General features: G+C 37.3%; 1 long non-coding RNA gene across 1 annotated transcript; it reads left to right on the plus strand.

Annotated features, from left to right (window-relative positions):
- The first annotated feature begins 7,056 nt into the window (after positions 1-7,056).
- On the plus strand, positions 7,057-7,621 carry LOC149190984 (uncharacterized). Its single transcript, XR_016256545.1, has 2 exons — positions 7,057-7,112; positions 7,262-7,621. It is a non-coding gene; the product is annotated as an uncharacterized LOC149190984 (long non-coding RNA).
- Positions 7,622-16,877: the final 9,256 nt, after the last annotated feature.

Genomic DNA, 16,877 nt, shown 5'->3' on the forward strand with positions numbered 1-16,877 from the left:
GTCTCTCTCCGCCATGTCAGGAAGTTCCAGAACCACACTTGCAAACTCCCGCCGATATGTCTGAAGGTTCCCGGTCTGCTTTATGAACTTAATTTTCATTCTTGCTTCCCACGTTTCATCCTGAGGACTAAAATGGGTCTGCAAAGCTTTCTTCATCTCATCCCATGAAGTAATGTCACCATCACTACCATTGGAAATTTTATCCAACCTCCTTTTCCACCACATCTTAGCATCCTTTGTCAAGAACCGAGCAGCTATCTTCACCTTCGTCTCATCATCAGATAGACCCAATCGTTCCAAGTATTGCTCCATGTCCCATAGAATGTTGCCAAGAGTCTTTGCACTCCTTGTACCATCGTAAGATTCCGGTTCCTTAACTTTCACATGAGGCACTCCTCCACCTGAGTTATGCCTCATGACCTTCTTCAACACCGCGATCTCATCTTTGGCTTCGTCAAGAGATTTTTGCAAGTTCACGATCTGCAAGACCCCGGTCTCTTGCCTCTTCAACCTTCTTGACCCTTACTTCAAGTTGTGTACACATAAGATCAGTGTACTTGTGTTGAGTCGGGAGTTCATCGAGCTCTTCCTTCATCTTCGAATTTGCCTCTTGATCTCTCTCGATCAAGTCCATCTTCTTAGCCCAGAAAGCTTCTAAGTCCTCCATCTTCTCCAACACTTTTTCAATGAATGCCATAGTAGCATCCTTGGCACTGTGACTAGACCTAGCCTGAGATTCAACTGCCATTGCTAACAGCTTCCTTCTTATTTGCGATCTAGTTTCAACCATCCAATAGCTTCACCAAGATGCCTGCAACCTGAACCAGCCCTTGTTTCACTTGTGTGAAACAGCTTCCTTCACCTGCAAGTACTTGCTTCACTGTCTTCAATTTCCAAGTGTGTGGATGCACTTGCTCCACCCAGCTTCCTGCAAGAATCCTCCAAGCCTTCAGACTAGCTCTGATACCAACTGTCATGCCCCCAAGCCTGCGGTAGTCTTTCAACCGCTCTAGGCGAGGTGCGGCACCACAGAACACTTTCTTTTCACCAATACTTATGTTCGTGGACCACACCTAACCACTTATCCTACTTAGTTTGTGTTTCACAACCAAGTATTGTTAATGTTTCATTTATACCAATGAACACCCATACATATTCATTAACATTAGCAATTATACATGAAGAACACAATTGCACAGTATAAAGGGAGGGGCAACTCTGTGAACAATGAGTATGCCCGATAATATATTATACAACCTTTTACAAGTTACAAGCTTTACAAGTATACTTGGAAACTCCAAGTTTCATACTTAGCCAAATTTACAATCTTCGGCAAACTCGGTTGCCTAGCTTGTTGGCGCCTCCGCACAATCGTTGCACAACTCACCAACCTTTCGTTCTCCTCGTCGCATGATCGTGTTGTTTGCCCAACTTGGGTGTGCCTCCAAGTCTCCACACACGGGCGCCGCTGCACGAGTCACACGTCCATTCACAATCTCAACACTTCACCAAAAGTCACTCCGTGCACACTTGCACGACAGGCGGGCGCTCACTCGAGTCACCCAAGAACCCGTGCCAAGTTGTCGCACAAACCGAGCGTTCACCCTTCGTTTCACCGTCGGGCGCTCCTACACATCATCGGGCACCACACCCATGCACGCTTCACTCCAACCGGCTGGCGACCCTGCCCACGCCTTCACCCAAACCAAGAAACGCTACCTCCATGCAGCCTTGCCCAAGAATGGGCGCATCACCAAAATCTGTGCCTCTTCATCTTGTTGCGTCCACCTCTTAGATCTGTGCCTCTTCACATGTTGAGTGATCGTTGATTGTCCAAATGCCATCCACGCACCTCCAATATATATGAGTTGTAGGGCGAGGTCGTGGCTGCCCAGCCGACCTGCCCACGCCCTCACTTCATCGCAAAAGCCTTCAAACTTCATGTCGGCCTTTGTTTCTTTGTGGGTCGGCCGTGGGTTGAGCGTTCATGCTCCCCACGCCTCTATAAATAGCTTTCCCTCCTTCTATTATGCGCATAACTCCATGCACATGTGAATCTGAGCTTGCACTTTGTCCAAACCATGCGCACGAGGGATGAACCACTCGTTGCACAAACTGGGAGGTCGCTCCAAGGACTACAGGTCCTGACACATCCCATCGTTGCAACGAAATGTCACAACCAACCCGCCCGCTCGCCGACTCATCAGAGTCGCTGACTCGTCGTTCACTTGGCTCGTTGCGTTTAATTGGGAGTGCTCACCCAACTCGTCGCACATCACATCCACAACTCGTGGGCTTGACAATTCTGGTTCTATTGCTGGAAATTGGATGGGATCGCGATATGCGTGAACGAAGGACTTCCCACCAGGGTTGGAATTTGATGGGCATTTTGCCCGTCAGAGACCAGTTTACCCGTAAAATACGTTGAATTTTTTTAAATGACCATCTGACCTGATGTGTTGGGAAGGATGCAGAACATATTTTTGACGGTTAAGGTTTTTTTGAAAACGTTATTAATATCATATCCCAAGAGTGACATCTTTCCACTTCAACTTGGAACACTACAATAAATCGATAATCATCTTATCAACAAATGAACTTTAGAAAAAAACCAGGTGCTTTAGAGGGCAGTTTCCACGACTTTAGTTTACAGAAATGGTCCGCTGAAATTAAAATTCTTCTGCATTATAAGTTCCGTGATTGTGGTTTCGACAAAACTTGCTGAAAGATATTATTCATGACCATCACCCTATTCAGAGCTCGGTTATTATTAAGTATTTTAGATTTTTATAGTTTTTTTTTATTGGAATTAAGTAAGGTATCTTTTAAAGAAATGGTAAGAAATTGTAGACTTGTGTGGATTAAATATCTTTATTTTTTTAATGTATAAATTAATCAAGTATATTTAAAAATCTTTCCAATTTTAAATAATTAAAATTTGATAAATATAATTTTTTAAAACAGTTTAGTGTTTTTTATGATGTTTTAGTTAGAAATATACTTGAAGCTATTTATAATTCTATAATATTTTAATAATTTTTGTTTTTTTTCTCTTTTTTTTCAAATACTGGGAAAAATGATTATAATTTAGTGGTGAAATTCACATTGGGGACAATCATCACTGGAAGCTATCCATAATGCAAGTTGAATCATCATGGTTTCACTGGGAGCTATCCATAATGCAGGTTGACTCCTCATGGTTATTATAGAAATACCACTCCCTGGAATTACCCCACTCCCTGGCATTACCCTACTCGAGTCCGAGTTTGACTTTCACTCTTACCAAATATCTCTCCTATTAACCTATTTCCTTACATTCCATGAAATCAAACTCTTAGCCAAACAAAAGCAATTTTAAGGCATACCATAGAACTAAAAAAAAATTGTCAACAATTCCAATTTATAAACACAATTCTTTTAAAAATTTGTAAGAAGTGTGTGTATATTTAATGGTTTATGTTTTACAAAATCCATCACCAACAAGGTGTTTTATTGAAACACATACTTGTAATACGTTAAGTGGGTTCAAGTAAAACAAAACCTAATTTATTAATTGTACAATACCATAAGAATGAAACGAGTCTAAAACATCATTGAAAACTATTTTTTAATTTATTAGAATCAATAAATGTAGAAATGGTGTTGAAGAACTCAATTGTCAACATGATAATGTAGATATCTTACCTTGGAAACCTTTTTTAACAAAACCTTCTAGAAATGACCTTTGTTTGGCTCTTTTATACTTTAGGAATGATTACAAATAGAAATTATAAACTTATAGATAACAATGTTGCGTATTTTTATTCCTGGGCTTCACATTCTCGGTCTTTCTCTATTTTCTTTTGTGCCATTAATTTTGCAAGATTTCAATTTTCCATGGGTAAATCCATTTAGGCCCCTTTTCACCTTCATTGATTTGCTTTCTTGTTGATGAGCTTGAGGTGCATGTGAGTGGACCATGCCAATTGAAGAGAGCTCTCAAGTGAATTCGAATATGCACACACATAGAAAGTGAAACATATTTTTATTAAAGTAAGAATTATGATACTTACAACTAGCACAAAAGCACCTAAAGCCTAAGGACACACAACCAGGAAAATGGATTTGAGACCATTCAACAAAGGTTATTACCTAGTCTCCTTAAATATATGTCTACAAAACTAAGTGATCAATAAGCATCTAGTCTAATAGAGACTTTATATCATATATATATATATATATATATATATATATATATATGCCCACAACACAACAAATTTGGCTTGGTTTGAAGTGTTTTGTTCATGATGAGATCTCTTCAGACGCTCAATCTTAATATGATTGAATTCCCATAAGTGTCACCTAGAAGGTACAAGGGGAAGAAAACATATATATTTCGTACTCCTTAGAAGAAATGTCGTTCAATAACTCACAATTCGTTCATTTGATTAGGGTAAGTTGGATTAGAATCTAAGTCCAAATAGTTTCCTTGAAAGCCAATGAATATGTATCTACCTCTTATGCAAACATCATTAAAATTCTCACTTGAATGAATCAAACAATAAATCCATGAGTGTGTTAGTGCATCATCGAACCTACATAGCTAAAAGAAAAAAACCTCTTCCTTGTCACAATAATTTTGGACCAAAATCTTGCTTGTTCCCACTTACTCTCACTGAGTGTATTGGCCACCCACCTTTATTGAATTGTTTGGGCCAGAGGTTTGTCATAGTGTCACCGACTCACCACTCACTTATGAAAGTTATCGTATGTCACAATATCACCTATGGAACAGTGGAAGTGTCGCTTCGACTACAATTTGCACCAGATATCGAGTGTCTCAACATATCACTTAAAACATTTGAAAGATATGGCTCATGAAGCTTATGAAATACTAGAACACTTTATATACATTGTACTTATTTGACTACAAACTCTCCATGGTGGACCCTCACATTGATTCCATGTGATTATGATCATGGAGAGGATGCAGAGGATAGTCCATCTCATAGTTTTACTTTGTTGGTCATCTTATATGTCCCATAAGAACTCCTTAGTAATATCATGTTATGGCATGTCTGAGTCAAGGACATTTGATTTCAAAGTTATGGAGATTTTATTGTGAGTGTTCCATATAATTTCAAACCAAATTTCAGAATTCAATAAGTCATTTATGTGTTATGGTCATTTTGTTTTTTCTTTTCTTATGATAGATATGTTTTTTTAATGAAACCTTTATTAGTGAAGCATTAATTTATTATCAAAACATCACCTTTGGAAGGGCAAAATTTTAAACATAACGTTTCTTGAAGGACAGCATAAAGACCTAAAACATCAAAAAAAAATTGTACCATGGGTAAAGAGGAATCCAAATTCCAACCCTGCTTCCCACTTTGATTTTGTATGTGACGTCCATGTCACGGTGTAGTTTGGTGAGAAATGGGCGTGCTAGGTATAAGAGTGGTAGGCCATCTGCAATCTTGTTCAGGTGGAATGACACCTTGGATATTGAGTGTTCTCGAGATATCTCAACTGTGACAATTCGGAATCCCAACTGACCGCGGTGCACTGATTGTCGATGGTAAAGGATAGTTGTCACAGGAAAATGACAACCATTAAAAAGATTACACTATACAATCTTTTTACAGAAAAATTTAAAGGATGTGAATAGATTAAAATTGCACATAGATTTCTTAAAATAAGTCAAGAAGTTTTCGGAAAAGATAGACATTTCCATTTGACCTAGACAATTGGAATGCTTGTTTTTTAAAGTGAGATTGATGAATGTGGTTCAATAAATAAGTGAAGGAGAGGACCTTTAGGTACTCGACTGTTAAGGATGCGTAAGCAGGTTCCACTGTTAAGGAGAGGACCCTTTAGGGTGCTCGACCATAAGGACCTTTAGGTACTCGACTGTTAAGGAGAGGGAGAGGAGAGGGAGAGGAGGGAAAGATGTTCAAACCTCCGCCAAACTAAAATGGCAAGAATGGGATGGGGAATCTTGAAAAACCGCCGCCAAGCTAAATGAGACTGACTTGCTCGAACAGCATTAGCTCCCAATATCTATATGTCATTACGCTTCAGAACCTCCGCCTCCTAAAATGGCAAGAATGGGAGGGGATCTTGAAAAACCTCCGCCAAGCTAAAATGAAATTAGTTGAATGCGTAAGCATGCTCGACTGATAAGGACCGGAGGCGCTCGACCATAGGGAGAGGACCCTTTAGGGTGCTCGACCATAAGGTCCGCGTAGCATGATATTATAAATTTTGTCATCCAATAATAAACGGACTATATATACAAGATTATATACCTTAGAGCTACTCCAGGAACATTTCTCTAGTTGAAAAAATTTCAGAGACCAATCGGCGAAATAAAAGTCGAAAAGCACATGCGTCGGTAACATGCCAGGCAAGAACCCACTTGGCCGAGAGGCAGCAGAAATGCGGTCCTACAGGTCGGGGAAACGCAAGCCCGTGAAAAGTCACTAGCGAGAGTGGGTTATAACTGCTTCAGGCGCTATTTATTCAATTGAGAAAAAATCAGAGAACCATCGGCGACCGGTAAGTGTTGAAAAGCACGTGCTTCGGTAACCTGTCAAGGAAGAACCCACTCGGCCGGGAGCGAGCAGAAATGCGGTCCCACAGGTCGGGGAAATGAAAGCCCGTCGAAAGTCACCAGCAGGAGGTGATGATAATCCACTCTCGATTAATGCGAGGGTCGGGATAAACCATGACATACAGACAACCCTATATGCTTTTAAGATGCGAATATGCCTTGGAGCTAACGTTTCCTATCAATTAAGTTTTAAACTAAAGTCTAAATTGTGAAGTATATTGAATGGTCAAATCGACCGATTTCATGATGTCTGCATATTGTCGCGGCGTAGTACATGCGTGATTCATGTTTTCTTATTACATTACTTATTTTCCCGGCTTTACTGGTACAATTTGTTCGCAATAGCCCTAACCTTTTTCGGAATATGCCCAGGGGATACCCACGTGATACCCACTGGACAAGTTGCGGAAGCTCTGGAATGGCCTATATAGGCGATGTCTGGATTGGTTTTGAATGCAGGTGGGGCGGAGTCTCCATGAGACCTGCCGAGCAAACACTCTGGAGGATTCTTAGGGAGGTAAACTCTTTATTATTATCTTCCTAATATCTATTACAGTGGAGGCTTAATTTCCGTATATGTTGTAGCTCATAGTTTTCTATATAGTCTGTATATTTATATCATATATCTTTGTGGAACGAGGAGTGATGACAGTAGAACCTGTGCAGATTGTAGTAGAAGATGAAATTTTTTTTTGTGATGAAGCTAATCGCTTCATGATAGGCAGATCGGTGCACAGACACAAATTTCTGTCTGTGTAGTGTAGTGTTTTATGGTGGGCAACTCTGGCACTTTGGCAATGGTTTTATAATGTCCTCCCATCAACTCTGGCATTTGGGCAACTTATCGTGTCTCAAATTTGAGAGTATATTGTAGACAGTTGCTGCAGTTGGGCTGGGGATTTCTTGGCCAACATGGATATCGTTCGGATGACAGGCGATGCTATTGATTATTTTGTTTCGCTGTGTAACGCTTCGAGGTTCTATTCTCTCCCATTTAATATCTAATAGGAGAAGGGCTGTTGCAAATTTCGATTTTTTTCAATGAATTAAAATACAGAAGTTAAATTTGATGGAGAATAGGATGGGAAATTTGAAATGATACGTTAAATTTGTGAATAGTTATAATGTCATGTGTAATACACATATGAAGGTAAAAGCGTTTTAGGCCTGGCTTCTTGTATTTGCAGTTTGGACTGCTTTCTTGACTTGGGCCGTCTCTTTTAGTGCTTTGGACAGAGGGTGGGTCATTGCACGGAAGTTTGGCAGTTGAAAAACAATAGTAAATTAATTCTCATTTTAATTTTAATGCGTCAATTATTTTATTACTTTTTATTAATAAAATATATTGTAATAATAAATTTGAATTAAATATATACTATTAAAGTGATCGTTATAAAATAAATATTTATTAATATTATTATATAATATAATAATAATATAGCTATTCTTTAATAACCTTTTGTAAAGAAAAATGCTTATAAACATTTTACTTCGAATAAATCATACGGTTTCAGTATTTATTTATCACAAGGTTTATGATGCTTTCTTATAGTTTTTTCTAATTTAATTTAAGAAGTATTTTAATTCTCACTTCATTTTTCTGTTTTTTTTTACACGTGGAAAAGGCAAACTAAAGATATTTATTTTTATACATGTCAAAAAGGGGTGTTATATTGTAATTAATTTATGGTTTTTTTGAAAAATCTATAAAGTTTGATAAAACTTTTCAAAATTATAATATTAAATTAAATATTCTGAAAATTAAAACTCAATTCTTTATTTTTAAAAATTTAAATTCATTTTTTTCAATTTATAAAGGCATAAGATGTAATTAATTTCGTGAAGTTTTAAATATAATTATTAGAATAAAAATTATTATTTATAAAAAATAAAATTAAAAAATATATATAATATCACTAAGTATCTATAGACTGCCACCAATTTAACACCAACAATAATACTTCCATCAAATCAATTAATAAATACTTATATTTTTTTATAATTCTAAAATTAATATATATATTTTTTTTAATTCATGATTATTTTTTAATATATAACAAGCTCTACTCCACCTATATTAAAATATATATCTCATGAGATCCATGGCATATTCCTCATACTTGATTATTGTTGTGAACCCTACTTCATTCTTGTTGTCAAGCACTGATCATCGATCACGTCAGACTAGTTAGTAGTTTTTAATATATTTGGTAAATAAATATGTTTTAATTAGTTTTTAATATATTTGATAAATAATTTTCTTTTTAATTTCAATTTAGGGTAACGAATAATAATAACATTATTATATAACATATATATATCTAATATTACATTACATATAACTGTTTTTAATTGACATAATCAAAATAATGTGCGTAAAATATTTTTTAACTATTAAATAGTTTTAAAAATGCTTATTATTTATAAATTTAAATTTAACGGCAAATTTGATAAATTGATATTTTATTATTCATATAAATATTTTAATTTTATAAAAAAAATTAGCAAATTAGTTTATTCTATATATAATGACTAATTTAAAAAACACTAGTTCTGTAAATCATAAACTATTATTACATAAACGTATGAATAAGTTTAAACATATTACATTTTAATTATTTTATGAAAATAATATATATTTCTTTCTGCTTTATAAGAAAATTAAAAAATAACCAAAATTCAAATGCTTTCAAAAAAATCAATCAAATAATATTTTAACGAAAGTTTTATTTGTTTTAAATATACTAATCAACATAATATAACAAAGTTATTCACATAATATAACAAAGTTATTCATATATGTAAAACTATATATGAAAAACATTAACTAATTATTAATTTAAGATTAATATTCCACTTTCTATAAATTGTAAAAAATAAATAAAATATAAATATATTGATAAATTTGAAAATATCACATCTTAATTATTTTATAAAAATGATAAGTTAAAAGAAAAAAACAACCATAATTTAAATATTTTTAATGAAATCAAAGCTTCAAATTCCATTTGGCTTAGATATACTTAATTATCAATATGATGCAACAAGTTACTTGTATAATTAAAACTATGTATATTTACTATTTAATATGGTAAATTGCAAAGAATAAATAATAATGTTATTAATCTAAGTTAAATGTTCCGCCTTTGTAAATTGCAAGAATAAGTAAGATATTGAAATCCAAACAAATTAGACCTTTATCATGGAACTCTTTAAGAAATAAACATGTTTTTTGGAGTGTGTTCTATGTCCTATATTGACATTATCTAATTCCTCATTCTTACTAGGGTTTTTCAAATAACATTGTCTATATTGATGAGAGTGTGTTTCATGATAATGCATATGCTTATATCATTTCAATAACTATTTCGATAAATTAATGATAATCACTCGGGGTCACGACTGGCACGGGTCACGCCAATCCCTAACATAGTTGTATTTTTACCTACAGGGTTTCAAACCGGCAACCTTTTCACCACGAAGTGCCTTAACAGAACACCCAGTCACTGTCTATTTTACGCCCATGAGAATGTAGATGACCATTTTAACTAATTAAATGTTCTATGTTATTTTAATATAGAAACTCTATATTATAGTATCCTATAATTATTCTCAAGGGGATTAGTCTGCTATCAATTAGATTTCGCATAAGAGGCAGGTATTAAGCAACTTTGTTAACTTTTCTTAGATTTAAGTATTGAACATATGCTTTCTTTGAAAAATGTTACTATGTCATAAACCCTACATTGCAATTGATTCATGAAAGTGTAGTTGGAGTATACCTTTGAATAAAGCCTACTTATAGTGAAAAAATGGTGTACTATCTCTTAAGAATCATGATGATATATTTGAAAACAAAGGGAGAAGTTGCCATAAGATTACCAGAGCCTAAAATATCAAGTTGTTGAATTGAAGAACCCTGGAAGAATCTAAAGATGATTTTTTAAAGGTCACTTAGCTGGCTCAAATATCTTGAGTTGAAAAGGAAAGGATGGCCCCCTCTTCAAGCTTAGAAGTTCTAATGCTTTCTTTATAAAGTCATTTGCAAACCCTGCTCTATGGTAGGTCAAGGACACAAAAGACTAGATACATTCAAGTTTTTATTGTAAAGAAAGTAATGATGCCAAGAAAGATATCTTCCATCTAAAGATGATTTTTTTAAGGCCACTTAGTTGGCTCAAACATCTTGAGTTTGGACGGAAAGGTTGGGCCCCTCTTCAAGCGTAGAAGTTCTAAGGATTTCTTGATAAATTCATTTGCAAACCCTTCACTATGATAGATCAAGGATGCAAATGACTAAAGCCATTTAAGGATTTATTGTAGATAAAGTATTAATGCTAGGAAATATATCTTCCATCTACTGTTTAAGAATGCTGAACTTATTTGTTGTACACTTAAATGAAGGCCAAGCTCTTATGTACAAAATATTATTGCTACATTGATTTAGAAAAAGCTAATCATCATTGGACTCTCTTAATTGATTGTTGACAATGTTGGATATGTGAAAGGCATGTGACTCTAGGATTCTGACATTTCATTATGAAATTGAAAATCTAAGGTTGTAAGCCATAACAAGCGACAAAATCTTGAATTGGTCGTTTCCACTAAAGATAGAGATCTAAGTTCATGCAAGGAAGATATCACATCATGATGACATTGTGGATGAAGGTGATTCAAGAAGGCTAAAATCAAGAGGGAGCTAACATTCTTCTCAAGAGTTGTTCTTCCATGGCCTCTTAGTGATGATTGTAGGTATGCGTTGAAGGTTTTCAATGGCTTTGGAAACAAAGGGAGAAAAAGTGGAAGAACGAAGCAAAGATTGTGACAAAAGGATTTGTCCCAAAATCAAGATTTGAAGATCCAAGCTTAAGAGTGATATAGAATTATGCAGAAATGCAACAAAATATAGATATACACATAAGCATAGAGATGCGGCAGAAATAAAACTTCATTTCATTAATATCAAAGTACTGAAATATGTTTACATACATAAATGGAAATAAACTAGCCCGAGCGATGGTAGCTTATCTCTGAGAATAGATGTGGCGGCTACATGCCTCTGAACTGTGTTACAATGAGGCTCAAAGGCCTCATTATTACTTAGAAACAATGGAAAACCATAAACATCCAAAAACCTAACCGTAGGAGATGAAGCACCAAAACTGTGGGCCTAGTTTGAGTAAATTGGTGCATCAAATTCTCGTGGTTGTAACTTTTAGATACGATCTTCATTTGGCTATCATAATACCTCTTTTCAAGGATCACAAAGAGGAAGCCGATCAATTTAAAGCTTTTTCAGTCTCTCTATTTTCCCTAAAAACGGTTCTGGAATTTTAGGATCCAAAAAACTGCCAAAAATAGTAAGTTGTGTTACAATTAAGGAAACTAAAAGGAAACAATAATGGGCGTCCAAGTGGAATAGGTGGGTGGCTACCCATATCCACCTGGATCAATCCTCCCCCCTTAGGAAACAATGGTACCCATTGCGTTGAGTGCCTCCATGAAATGGGAAAACTTCTGCTAAACTTGGTCCATGATAAGCCACTTAACTTGGTGCAGGAGTTCGTTAGCTTTGAAAACCCGATACAGTTGGATCTTCTACTAGTGATTTTTCTTGATCTGCGTGTCCATGATCCAATTAGTTGTGGCTTTTCCATGTAGTCTCGATTTAACTTTGTTGGTGTGAGTTGTTCTGCAATGTATTATGTGTCTAGTAATGGTGGAAAGTATGGTTGAAGGCAGTCCACATTGAACATTGGGTGTAGTCCAAGGAATGGTGGAATTCTGAGGTTGAAAGCATTGTCCACTACAACCTTAGTGATGGTGTAAGGCCTATATTGTAGTGGGCGTAGCTTGTGGTGGGACCAAGCGAGGCGTTCCTTTTGCAAATGTAACCAAAATTTGTCACCCACTTGGAACTTGTGTTGCACCCGATGTTGATCATGATGGTACTTGTATTTAGCATTAGTTTTGTCCAATATTTCATGGACTTGTTGGCAGATGTGATGAATTCACTCAATGAAGTTGTTATACCTGTCAGCTTCGGAATGGACATGAGTCGAATATTCCTCAGTAGTTGCAAATTGTATGGCCACATCAATTGGACACAGTGGCTGTAACCCCAACCCCACATGAAAGGGGTTGTCACCAGTTGAGCTATAAAGAGCTATGTTGTAATTGTGTTGGACATAGGTGAGGATTTCATCCCATGTGCTTGGATGCTTCAAATTGTACATACACAGAATGTGTACGATCATGCTGTTGACAACCTCTATTTGGCCATTAGTTTGGGGGTGGAAATTCGTGGACTTAATGAGCTTGGTAAACAACATCAACCAAAGACTTGACCAAAATGTACTTAGGAACCTGCTCTCCCAATCTGAGAGAATGGACTGTGGGATCCCAAAATGTACCCACACTCATTCAAAGAAGATCTTAGTAGTGGCTTCTATTGTGATACTCTTCTTGTAGGCCGCTAGAATGGCCATCTTAGAGAATTTGTCGATGACCATGAAAATGCAGTCGTTGCCATGCTTAGTAGAAAGAAGGCCCGACATGTAATCCATGGAGATGGACTCCCAAGGTAGACTAGGACTAAGCAGAGGAGTATATAGGCCTTTCTTCTTGATGTTCACTTTGGAAATAGTGTCGGTAGTGCAGCATCTAATGTACTTCCCAACATCATGTCAAAGCTTCAGCTAATAAAAATACTTCTGCAGCACTGCCACAATTTTCTCTACCTCGAAATGTCCAGCGACTTGGCTGTAGTGTGCCTCCCAAATCATCTTGGCATGCTCGCTTGAAGGAACACAAAGGTGTCCCAAGCGGCTTAACAATGCATCATGGAGGTGAAATTTTGGAAATTTATTTCCTTCCAGGAGCATCTGGTGTACATTGCCAAATTTTCGATCGCTCTTGTAAAGATGCGGCCACCCCACAGTATCGTCCCCACAAGTTTCAAGCACAATGGTCAACTCCATGGTTGGTGGTCAGCTGAGGAAGTTTGCAACATTGTTGGTGTTCCCTTCTTATACTTAATGTTCAAATGGAATTGTTGCAAGTATGTGGACCATTTCTAATGACGATCGTTCTCCAACTTCCCTTGTGTCTATATGGACTACAGGGGTTGGTGGTCTGTGTGGATGATTGTTTCCTTCCCCAGAATGTAATTCTTCCATTGTCGGCAGGCCTCCATAATCGAATACATCACTTTGTCATAGGGGGGATTCTTTCGGATAGTGTCTGAAAGTGTCTCACTGTGATATGCCATTGGATGCCCCTGCTAGGTAATAACTGCACCAGTAACATAGTCAGAGGCATCTCTTTTGATCTTAAATGGTTGCTACATGTTTGGTAAATTGGTAATGCGAGAATTGGTGCACAATAGAGGTGATGCTTCAACTCGGCAAACGACTTCTATTGGGATTGAGACCAAAAGAACTTTTTTTTTCCCTCCATTGGTGACTTGACTCAGAGCCCAAGTTATATGAGAGAACCCTAACACGAACCTACAGTAGATGTTGGCAAGACTGATAAAGCTGTGGAGCTCTGTCAAAGTGGTTGGGCTTAGCCAATCACAAATGACTCGTATCTTGTCTAGATCCACATGCACACCAAGCTCATCAATGATGTACCCGAAATATTGAACCTCGATCATACCAAAAGTGAATTTTTCCAAATTAGCACACAATTTGTGTTGCCGCAGGGTTTGGAGGACCTGTCAAATATGGTGGAGGTGTTATTCCCAACTTTAGCTGAAGATCATAATGTCATCCAAATAAACCACCACAAATTAGTTTGTGAATGGTCACAAAATGTCGTCCATCAACCTCATGAAGGTTGCGGGGGCATTCGTCAACTTGAAATGCATAACCATCCATTCAAAAAGGCCCTCCTTGGATTTGAAGGTAGTCTTCCACACGTCGAAGGGTTCGATCAGTACTTGGTGATAACTAGAATTTAAGTCAATCTTGCTGAAATATTTGGACCCATTGAGTTGTTCCAGAAGGTCATAAATCTATGGGCTTGGATACTTAATCTGGAAAGTGATCTTGTTCAATGCCCAATAGTAAATACAAAGTCCCCAGGTCCTGTCCTTCTTCTGTACCAACACGATCGGGCTCCCATTCGGTGACGAACTTGGTTTGATGTGCCCTTTTTGCAACAGCTCTTGAATCTTCCTCTTGATTTCATCGTTCTCTAAAATAGAGCGACGATAGATCGGTCCATTGGGTAGTGGCGCACCAGGGGTGAGGTGAAGATGTCCATGTACTCCCCTACAACCTTGTCCATCTATTTTTGTCATACAGAGGAGACCCATATGGAGGCCATGGACATAATCTTGTTCTTTCCCTGAGGGAAAATGATAAGGAAAATAAATTTATTGGTCTGGGAAATGATATTATTACATTGCTTCACAGTGATCAAAGAAACAGTAGTAGGCGGTGCTACCTCTGGTATCATATACAACTTATTGCCCAAAGTAATAATAATAGTGTGAGGCCTAGACTCATACAAAGTATGTCACTTCCACAAGTATGGTTGGGCTAATAAAACATCATAATCATCAAGAAGGAAAACATCACACAATACCTCATCTGTGAAGGGCTTGATGTTGTAGAGAAGGTGACACTGTTAGCTGACGCGAAGATCTCTCCCTTGGTGAAGCCACCCAATGGTGTATAGTTGAGGGTGTGGTGTGATCGGTATGCCTAATTGCTTCACGACCTATGCTGAAATGAGGTTCTTTTAGCTCCTGCTATCAATAATGAACTGGAGCAGAGAACCATTCACCCACATCTGTGAGTGGAAGAGTCGCTCCCCCTCCTCTGGACCTTCGATCTCATCCTTCTAGATCTTTTTGGTGGCAACGGTGGCACTAGGCTCTGCGTTAATATTTTTCTTCCCTTTTTTATTCCCCTTGTCAATTTTTGACTCAGATTCGGAACATGCATCTGATTCGTAAGCCTTCATCTAAGCCACCAGTGACTACTTCACTTGGCACTCACTTTTTTTGTGAGTGGGGCTCTTATGGAACTCAGGTTGTTTCCTTGTGTCCTTCTTTGTCTTCCTAGGGTCGATCTTTGCTTATAGCTTCGGCGGGTTATCTTGGGTCATCCCGCCTTAGCTTTGTCCTTTGTTCTGCTATTTGGGGCGCCTTTCCCTTGCTTTAGATTTGTAGATCCAAGTCTCACTTCTTCTATTTAAATTTATACTCAATCTTGATAGTGTATCGATAGGTCATGCCAAGCGAGGAGATGTCTAGGAACTCCACCTTGTCCTCTTTGTACTTGTGTAGACAATCGCGGTACTTGAATACCAAACGCCACTCAGAATCCTTGATACCTAGCTTCGTGTGAAGGGTATGGAAAACATTTGTGAACTCCGACATCTCTTGGTCCCTTCCCTGTTGCAACATGGTCCACTTTATGTATTTACTTCATAACTTCCGACAAGGTAATATTGTTCCTTGATGGCATTTCAAAAAGAATTGCAAGTGGGTGCAGTTGAAAACAGTGAGGATTCCATCTCGTCCTTTTGTTCATATTAGTTCTCCCACCATTCCTTGACATGTGGGGTAGCTTCAAGGAGTGCAAAAGTAATCTTTTCTTGATTGGAAAAGTCGTGAACTGAAAAATAACCTTCCAACATATTTAACCATCTATCTACGACATATGCATCTATATATCCTTCAAGTATGGGAATGTCAAAGTTAACTTGTACCTTAAAAGGAGTGGTGCCTCCAGAGTGGCTGATGGATGGAGATGTGTCACCTGTGGGTAGCCAACGAAGGATCTGGGAAAATTTATCCATCATCGCATTCCTTTGCTTCTCAAGGTTGGTCTTGCAAAGGTTCAACCAGATCGAGCCCTAACTCCTTATACTCTGACCTCATTGGGGACATGCAAATAAAAATAGAGAAAGAGCATACCGCTCTAATACCACTAATCTGAACTTATGCAAGAACGCAATAAAATACAGATATACACATAAATATAGAGATGCAAAAGAAATAAAACTTCATTTCATTAATATCAAAGAACTGAAATATGCTTACATACAGAAATGGAAATAAACTAGCTCGAGCGATGGTAGCTTATATCTGAGAAGAGATGTGGCAGCTACATGCCTCTAAATTGTGTTACAATGAGGCTCAAAGGCCTATTTATTATTGAGAAACAATGGAAAACTCTAAACATCCAAAAACCTAACTTAGGAGATGAAGCACCAAAACTGTGGGCCCCATTTGGGTAAATTGGTACATCAAATTCCCGGGTTGTAA

The sequence above is a fragment of the Pinus tabuliformis genome, chromosome 3_1, assembly GCF_031772625.1.
Source record: "Pinus tabuliformis cultivar Carrire ecotype Pingquan chromosome 3_1, CPIR1, whole genome shotgun sequence".
NCBI lineage: Eukaryota > Viridiplantae > Streptophyta > Pinopsida > Pinales > Pinaceae > Pinus > Pinus tabuliformis.